The sequence below is a fragment of the Coffea arabica genome, chromosome 10c, assembly GCF_036785885.1.
Source record: "Coffea arabica cultivar ET-39 chromosome 10c, Coffea Arabica ET-39 HiFi, whole genome shotgun sequence".
Lineage (NCBI taxonomy): Eukaryota > Viridiplantae > Streptophyta > Magnoliopsida > Gentianales > Rubiaceae > Coffea > Coffea arabica.
The window spans coordinates 17,480,308-17,488,424 of NC_092329.1; the positions used below are offsets into that span (position 1 = coordinate 17,480,308).

An 8,117-nucleotide genomic window follows, 5' to 3' on the forward strand; every position below is an offset into this window, starting at 1 on the left:
TTATTGTTACTGGTTTATGCCTAGATCTTCTCGTACAGGTGAGTTACAATATAATCCTGAGATAGAGAAGACTGCTCGTGCATTGAGAAAAGCAACAAGAGAACGAGCAGAGGCATCCTCCGCCTCTACTGGACATAATTCAATAGTAGATTTTGTGGATTCATTTAGTGAGACGGAAGAGATAAATAACACCATGGCTAATGAACGAACATTGAGAGAATTGGCTGCACCAGATTTAAATCAACAGCCTCTCTGCATTACTTATCCTACATTAGAGGTTGCATTTGAGTTAAAATCTAGACTAATCCATTTACTTCCTTTTTTCATGGCTTACCAGGTGAAGATCCCACAAGCATCTCAAAGAATTCCATGTGGTTTGCTCGACAATGAAACCCCAGGGAGTCACAGAGGAGCAAATTAAATTAAGAGCCTTTCCATTTTCCTTAGCCGATAAAGCTAAGGATTGGCTCTATTATTTGCCCTCTGGGTCAATATCCACATGGACAGACATGAAGAAGCATTTCCTAGAAAAATTCTTTCCTGCATCCCGAGCTGCAAGCATTAGGAAAGACATCTGTGGAATTCGACAATTCAATGGAGAAACTCTACATGAATATTGGGAAAGATTCAAGCAATTATGTGCTAGTTGTCCTCATCATCAAATTCCTGACCAACTCCTCATCCAGTATTTTTATGAGTGTCTATTCCAAACTGACAGAAGAATTATTGATGCTGCCAGTGGGGGCTCCTTAGTGAATAAAACACCCACGGAGGCAAGAAGTTTGATATCGAGTATGGCTGCAAATGCTTAACAATTTGGAGACAGGCAGGATAACACAACTCGTAGAGTCAATGAGGTAAGTAATTCTTGAATAGAGCAAAGATTAGATAGTCTAACTTCTTTGGTTGAAAAGTTAGCTGTAGGACAAATGCAGCAATTGAAAACATGTGAAATCTGCTATGGTTCGAGTCATCCAACAGATATGTGCCCCACACTCCAAGATGATTCGACTGAGCAGGCTAATGCAGTTGGATTTCCAGGACCGCCTCAGAGGCGGTATGATCCCTATGCAAACACCTATAATCCAGGATGGAGGGATCATCCTAATTTTAGTTATGCAGCAAGGCCACTAGGATTTCAACAACAGCCACAATATCAACCTAGACCTCAACCTGCAGAGCAACAATCTGCTCCTAAATCAGGTATGTCATTTGAGGATATTGTGAAATCTTTGGCTACTAACACTCAACAATTTCAACAGGAGACGAAAACTAGCATTCACAATTTGGAGAATCAAATGAGCCAGTTAGCTTCCACAGTCAATAGATTGGAGTCCCAATTATCGGAAAAGCTACCTTTGCAGACAATTGTCAATCCCAAGCAAAATGCCAGCGCCATCACATTAAGAAGTGGCAAAGAGTTGCCTGAGCCGAGCAAGAGAATTTCTGAACAAGCAATTGAGGAAGAGCTCGAAAAGGAGGGGAATGTGTCTCAACCTAGGGCCTTGGAACAACCAGATTTTGGAGAAAAATCAACACAAGTGGTTACACCTCTGCCTCCATTTCCTAGTCGACTGGCAAAGTCCAAAAAGCAAGAGCAAGAACAGGAGATTTTGGACACTTTTCGAAAAGTTGAGGTAAATATCCCTCTTTTAGATGCAATTAAGCAAATTTCTAGATATGCTAAATTTTTGAAGGAGTTATGCACTGGTAAAAAAAAGTTGAAAGGAAACGAGAAAGTGCATATGGGAGAAAACGTCTCGGCAGTTTTGCAGAAAAAATTGCCTCCTAAATACAAGGACCCGGGTATGTTTACTGTCCCTTGCAAAATAGGCAATATTAAAATTGAAAAAGCTATATTGGATTTGGGTGCTTCAATAAATGTTATGCCTCGTTCTGTTTATAATTTGATGAACGTTGGGCCTTTAAAAGAGACGGGCATAATAATTCAACTGGCTGATCGATCAAATGCCTATCCTGATGGAGTTTTGGAGGATATTTTAGTGCAAATTGATAATTTGATTTTTCCTACAGATTTTTATGTGCTTGATATGGAGGATGATAATTCTAATTCATCTCCAATACTGTTAGGAAGACCATTTTTGAAAACTGCTAGAACAAAAATTGATGTTTTCACTGGCACATTGACTATGGAATTTGATGGTGATGTTATTAAATTTAGTATTTATGATGCCATGAAATATCCTGGTGAATCTCATTCAGTTTTTGTTATAGATGTAATTGATTCTTTGGCGCAGCAAAATTTTGGATTTAATAATGATGATGCGTTGAAGGTTGCTATTTCTACTGGTCTCTGTCAGGAAAATTTACAAAAGATAAAAGGGAAGTTTGTTTTTCCTTTTGAATTGCAGGAAGTTATTTTTGAATTGAATTCTCTTTGTCCAGAATTTTCCAATGTGTCTTACTTGGAATTACCTCTGTCTCATTCACAGCTTTTGCCATCTATTGTGCAAGCCCCGAAGGTGGAATTAAAATAGTTACCGGATAATTTAAAGTATGCATTCTTGGGAGATGGAGATACACTCCCAGTAATAATTTTTAGTAAATTGACTGCTTTAGAGGAAGAAAAACTAATTCGGGTGTTAAAGGACCACAGGGAGGCAATAGGATGGACAGTGGCTGACATAAAAGGATTAAATCCAGCCACTTGTATGCATCGCATCTTGTTAGAAGATGGTGCTAAGCCTTCGAGAGAGGCTCAAAGGAGATTGAACCCACCAATGATGGAGGTAGTGAAGAAAGAAGTTTTAAAACTTCTTGACACAGGTATAATCTATCCCATTTCAGATAGTAAGTGGGTAAGTCCTGTTCAAGTAGTTCCTAAAAAGACAGGAATTACTGTTATTGAAAATCCTAAAGGTGAGTTAGTGCCCACTCGAGTTCAAAATGGGTGGAGAGTTTGTACCGATTTTAGAAAATTAAATGCATTAACTCGTAAAGATCATTTTCCATTGCCTTTTATTGATCAGATGTTGGAAAGGTTGGCAGGAAAATCTCATTATTGCTGTCTTGATGATTTTTCAGGTTTTCTACAAATTCCAGTGGCGCCTGAAGATCAAGAGAAAACCATATTTACTTGCCCTTTTGGTACATTTGCCTATAGACGAATGCCTTTTGGTCTTTGTAATGAGCCTGCTACATTCCAAAGGTGTATGGTTAGTATATTTTCTGATTATGTGGAGAATATCATAGAAGTGTTTATGGATGATTTTACTGTCTATGGTAATTCTTTTGATGAATGTTTAACTAACCTCACAAAAATTCTTAAAAGGTGCATTGAGACTAATCTTGTCTTAAATTATAAAAAATGCCATTTTATGGTAGACCAAGGCATAATTTTAGGCCATATGGTATCTGTTAAAGGAATTGAGGTAGATAAGGCTAAGGTAGAAATTATCAAATGTTTACCTTACCCCGTAAGTGTGCGGGAAGTTCGCTCTTTTCTTGGCCATGCAGGTTTTTATAGGCGTTTCATCAAAGATTTTTCAAAGATATCCCATCCTCTATGCAAATTACTTCAAAAGGATGTGGTATTTCATTTTGATGATAATTGCAAGAGTGCATTTGACACGCTCAAGGGATCATTGACTTCAGCACCAGTGGTTTGACCACCAAACTGGAGTCTTTCTTTCGAGATAATGTGTGATGCCAGCAATTTTGCTGTTGGTGCAGTACTCGGCCATGCTGGGTTGCATAAGAATCTCTAAAGTTTATTGCATTTTCTGCTTCTACTGTGTTAATTTTTCTGAAGCAATATCCATTCTGAAGTGCTATTGACTCTGCTAAAATTGAAGTAGAAACTTCCCATGCGGCAAGTAATTCGATTGAATGGCTGCTTTGATGATGTATATTTAATTCATATGAAGTATCTTTTGGTAAGTGCTTTAGAATGAGTAGAATCTTGGTGAAGAATCTCCACTTGCGATACAAAATTGAGTGTGAAGCTAGTTGATATCCTGATTCTATCTAAACTAAAGACAGAAAAACAAGGGAAAGACATTCGAAATGAACAAACTTGCAATCATGTGTACGGTGCTTGGACTTGCTTTTTATCTTGTTGCTGTATACGCTGATTCACTATTCTTGTAGGCAGTAGTTGGATTCATGTCTCAAGTAATGGACAAATTAGTATCCTTCAAAAGTGCTTGGTAGGTGACAATATTAACTTGTAGTATCAAGCCTCAAAAGTGCTTGGTAGGTGATAAGGCTGCTTTTTCTTGTTTATTAGACCTTATGTATAGTTACATATTTTTAGATATATGAAATCCTATGACATTCAAAGCTTCAAAGACTACTTTTGGTCTAAAACACAATGAAGTTTGCAAAGTTGTTTCTCATAAATGTGGAATCGTTTGTTGCTGTCCTTTGACATCTTAATATTAAAATAAAGAAGTGGAACAATTCTGCCCATATAATCCTTGGCTCTTAATGAATGTTATTAAACTTCCATCCTCTAGTAGACTCTGTTTCCGAACTACCCATATAATGTCTCTTTTTCTACTCTTTGTATAGCCACTATCTAGATGAGACTTAAAACAAATGACTCACTTTATTTTTTGGTGACTCCTTAACTAATTTTCCTTGTTTTAATTTTTCTATCATCTACTAATAACTTTACTATTTTATTGCAGATATATTGCTCATTTTAGAGGTTTGGAAGATTAGCAGTACGGCTTACGTGTCGACTCAAAAACTATGGTTATAGTGCTATCTTAAGTTTAGAAAATGTTTCGGTAGCACGGAAAATGTTTTGGGACTTGGAATTGTTTTTTAGTGTAGCCTTGACTTATATGGCAAAATTTGCTCTATTGAAACTTATCAAACTATTTGTAGTGTGATGTTGCACTTATTTATGACATTTGAATATTTAATATGTTATTATGGCATTTCCTATTGTAACGGGTGTCTACGTTTGTTATTTATTAAACATTGCTGATGTTTTCATTTTTTAGATATTATTGTAGTAGGAAAATCATCAAACTACACATTGCAAGGTGTTGTAAATGAGTAGCATTTCTCAAGCAAGCTGTCTTTATTGACAATTGTTGTTGTCACTGAATCAAAACTATTCATTGATAAGAAATTGTTGTCACAGTTGATAAGGGGTTTATTGACAACAAAGTTGTCACTAATTAATATATACACTGACTATGTTGCTTCATGCATCATTGACAAGAAAGCATGTCGTCACTAAATTTGTAGCTTTTATTGACAACATATCTTGTCATAAAAAAGTTTTTATTCACTGACGACTTTAAAGTCGTCACTGTATACTTTTACCGACGGAGATTCAGTGACGACTCTGTGACAACCGAAATGTTGTCAATAAAAGTCATCAGTGACGACTTTTTGCTTTTTTGTGACGAAAAGTAGTTGTCATTGAAGACCAAAATTCTTGTAGTGCGCCTATCTAAATTCGGCATCTCAAAACATAATACTCAAAGACAAATTTGAAAGCCAATCGAAGAATGGCCAAGTACATTCTAGGGCTATAAAGTACACTTGTTTAATGCCACAAAACCATCCAAAATCACACCAATTAAAGTTTAAAACCTAGAAAGGTTTTCTCAAAGTTTTCCAAGTTCCACTCAATTCATTTGACAAAATTTTTTAGCTTTGGCGACATTCTTTGAAAAAGTACAACTTCAGTTCCGTAGGTCAAAAAATCACAAAACTTACACCGTTAGAAAATAGACTCGATGTACTAATAGACTTTAGACGACATCTTCTTGAAATTCAACTCATTGGTTACTCAAATTTTCAGTTCAAAATCACTTCTGTCTCATGTGCAAAACAGAACAGTCATGATTTTTCAAGAAAATTTGTAAATTTTCTGGTATTTATAGGAGTTGAACCAAACCCTAATTTTTGTACGGTTAAAAGAGCTACGAGTCTAGTTTCAAATGCAACAAACGGAACTCAATTTGGATTTTTCTACACCAAGATATAACAGATTTCCCAAAACTGTTCAAAGTCTCCTGCAGGAAAAAGTTTCAGCAGCACTTCCCCTTACTTTCCCTAATTTCCAGCCATTTTCAAGGCTTCATTCTCATCACAAGACAGCCTCAAATCAAGTTCACAAGGTATAGGATACATAGAGTACTTATTTTAGCCACAAAACTAGTTATAATCAACATATACCTAAGCAGGAAAATTGTCTACCAAGGCTGGAAAATCACCAACAAAGCTAGAAATCCCTCAAGTAATGCAAAAATCGCATGTATAAGCTGAAAAATCTTCATGGCAGGTTTAAAATCCCATAACAAAGCTGGAAATAATGTATCAAAGCTGGAAATAATCAACAAAAGCTGAAAATGGCAACCTACTACACAAAACCGCAAGAATCTTCCCTCAACCTACTACAATCAAGTCATATTTCCAACCAAATGCAAGATTAAAGAGAGAGAGTGGTTCCTTACCAAGAAAACCTGCAATTCCTAAGGAGACTAGCAGCCTACAGCTTTCTTCCCAAAAATCACACCACACAAAGTCCCTTCCTTCCTTGTTGCTCCCTTATATGGATTCTTTTAAGGTTTGAGGTTTATTTCCTACTAGTTCTAGCTTGGAATCAAGGTGAAGTTAAAGAAGTTTTTCTCTCTTTTCTTGTCTTCCTCTCTCGGCCAAGAAGGTGGAAGAATGAAGGATTATTGCTGAAATTTGCAAGATAAAAACTAGAGGTGGTTTTAGTCAAAGAATGTCTTGATTGCCAACACTTGGCATTCCATCATTTTTTTTTTCCTTTGCTTTGCCTTCTTTTCCTCTCTTTTTATGGTCAAAACTTTTAGCCAACCCCTAAACATTTAGGGAAGGAAACATGAAAGAGAAATAAGAGGAATTAGGGAAAGAAAATCTTGGTCAAGTAGTGTTTTTGACCGATAACAAATGACGCGAGTTTGCCTATTTCTTTGCCTCTCTTGTACTTTTATTTGAACTTATGGATTCACTAACTTACTCTTAGCACTTTTAATCACATACTTCCCGTTACTTAATACCCGTTCTTATCCACCAAATCTAACGCGCACATCTCACTAGTCGGTCAAACTATCTTAATAATCTACAAAACTTAACATACACTAAAATATAAAAGGGAAATGATAAGATCTTGACTTAACCCTTAAAATCATCATAAAATTAAGGCTAGCAAATAAGCAAGTAAGGTAAAATTAAAGGGAAATATAAATTAGTTTTTCAAAAACAAGAGAAAATTTTGGAATAATTTTCGAGTCCTCACACTTTCTCCCCCTTCCCTAACTATCCACTTTTGCCCCTTCTCTACATTAGGTCACTAGTATCAAGTTGAAGCAACTATCCACTTCTCTGCATTTGGTTCTATCCACTTGTTGAGCATTATTCCCCCTTAAGCCATTTTTCGTGATCTTCCCCACAAACTACGCACTCCACATTTTTTTAGTTAAAAAATAATCCAAAATTTCAATTAGGAAGTGGAACTTTTCCCTAACTAACAAAAGATATTAAGAAAATAAATATTCAAAGTTGCTATGTAGCCCATGGGAAAAAAAATTAGAGTACTCCCATTCATTTAAAGTGATGGTAATCTTTTTTTTTTTATGAATTAAAAAATATGTGGCCTCTTGGAAGGCACATTTTCTTTTACTGGTGAAAATTTTGTAATTTTATTTTTAAAATGTAGTACACTTTTTCTTTGTCAATACCATCACTCTCACTTCATAATTGGAAAACTACAGTCAAAAAGCTTTTGGTATTGTACGCGATAAAATTTCAAGTCTGCAAATTGACAAGAAAAAAAATACATGACAAATATGCAATATATAAATTTAAGAAAATAGGTGAGTACAGTCTCCGGAATTTTCTCGAGTTTGTAGAGAGTTTCCTTCGATTCTTCCCTTCGAATGCTAATCCAAGGGTTTCGTAGCTTGCTCTTGGATCCACCACTAATTCTTTCAAATCTTGATATAGAAGATTTGAAAATTTTAGAAGATATTTGAAGACTCAAGTCTTGATATATGGAAGACTGGAAGACTTGAAGAGCTTGACGATCCAGACTTTTGTAGCTTGGAACTACAATACTTGAGCGTATGAGATGCCTCTTGATGTCCCCTTGACTTGGTAAAGGG

General features: G+C 35.9%; 1 non-coding gene across 1 annotated transcript; it reads right to left on the reverse strand.

Annotated features, from left to right (window-relative positions):
- Positions 1-557: 557 nt before the first annotated feature.
- LOC113715304 (small nucleolar RNA R71) lies at positions 558-664 on the reverse strand. Its single transcript, XR_003453938.1, has one exon. It is a non-coding gene; the product is annotated as a small nucleolar RNA R71 (small nucleolar RNA).
- Positions 665-8,117: the final 7,453 nt, after the last annotated feature.